The sequence below is a fragment of the Micromys minutus genome (assembly GCF_963924665.1).
Source record: "Micromys minutus genome assembly, chromosome: 7".
Lineage (NCBI taxonomy): Eukaryota > Metazoa > Chordata > Mammalia > Rodentia > Muridae > Micromys > Micromys minutus.
The window spans coordinates 39,270,622-39,272,524 of NC_137976.1; positions in this window are offsets into that span (position 1 = coordinate 39,270,622).

Here is a 1,903-nt window from a genome sequence, read left to right on the forward strand (position 1 = left end):
GTGAAACAGCTCAATTTTCCTAGTGCAAAATTAGGACATTCCAAACAAAGATAAAATATGAAGATATATTAATATAATCTTTGGTAGTACAGAACCATCCTCAAGAATTTCCTTTGTCTTCTGACATGTTGTTATTATTTAAATAGTCTCCATCTAGTGATCACTGGGTAGCATTCCAAAACTCATTTGTAAGTGAATTGCCCTGTATCTTGGAAGACATTTTCTGTTCAAATAACTTCCTGAAGGATCCTTATGTTTCCTGATTAATCATGCAGTCATTTCAGGGCATCACAAATGTAAATACACTGAGACCATTTCAAAAAACATTTATCATATGCTCCATTATGGCTACAGGGTGAGAATTTTCATAAAGCTAAATCTTGATCCAACCATTTTCAGAAATAAGGTACGACTTCACTGGAGGAGAGCTGGGGTACACCCAGAAACATGGAGAAACATTTTACTCAATAAAATTCTATATCTTCATTGTAGAAGGAAATTCTCACCATAGCCACAATCCAGTTGCTCAGGATTAAAAGATAACTAGAATGTTATCCATGAGCAATGGGATGTGACACTGATGAACAAATGCTTTGTGACATACTGCAGACAAGATTAAAAGCTAATTTATGCCTCATGGTCTTTCTTTTTCGAATGTTAATCTCCTCTTAGAGCTTGTATTACCTGCTTGTTTGGCATCTACTTGGGAGAACTTAGGAACTATGTTTCATTAGAATATCAGCTTTATACCTAACTGCTTCTCTGTTAGTCTCTATCTCTCACTGTTGTCTTTTTATTTTACTTGAAGCTAATTCTCCACCTCTCTCTCTCTTTCTCTCTCTCTCTCTCTCTCTCTCTCTCTCTCTCTCTCTCTCTCTCTCTCTTTCTCTCTCTCTCTCTAGTTTTTCACAGTGGGCATAGGAACTTCCAAACTAAAATTTAACTCTGACTCACCAGAGGCAGCTTTGTTTTTGCAACTAATTATTTGCAATAATTATCACACTCTATTTCAGCAGGAGTAAGGCTCCTAGGGTCACACAGTAACATCCAGTATACTACTGCTGGGGCTCCTGCTGGCTCCTTTCTGATTAATGTATGCTGATCTCCTGCTGAAAACCCACATGGGGTTTTCTCCAGGCCACCTGCAGAGGAGAAGAGGCCTTTTATTTTTTCCCTTACATTTCTAAACCTTTAATTTTCATTTTGGCTTTAGAGAAGGAAGAGATGTAACAGCTAGAATGTGAAGAAATAGCTAGAACGTGAATTCAAGTATTTAATGCCACTTATTGTAATGCTATTTTTACTGAATTTCATCACAAGGGGGGAAAACCAACAGTAAGTTGGAGTCTTATCTCAAACCCTCTCTCATGTTTTTCTCTTAAATAACTTGACTGTATTTTGTTAATTCTGGTTGCTCTTTCCTTTAGTTCAAACATATGCTCTTTTCTATAAAGCATTAGTCAGGTGTGTCTTACAAAACTCCTGACACAGGAAAGTTTATGGGTTTGGCAACTGCACTGGCTTGGATTGCAACTGCATTGAATCATGTACCAGTGGTTGGAGCTTGGGAATCTAGTGGCCTGATGCCCACATGTTAGACTTTATGAGTTATCAGTTCACCTGATAGACCTTCAATTAACATCAGTCTCTCAGCCATTATAGGCCCTTTATGGACATGCAAATCATATTCAAACCATAGCACCCTTTTCCCAAAGGTTTTTCTCTAAATAAGATTTAACTTTGCCTTTTTGTTGGGAAAGTTCAGAGAAAGACCTTTTAATCTTCGACTTGCCTACTGGCTCTAGACCACATCTATGCTTCTCTCTCCTTATTTATCACAACTTGTTTGTCTTTTCAAAGTAGAGTCACCAACAGTGACCTTCAGTTTCCAGAAATTCATCTT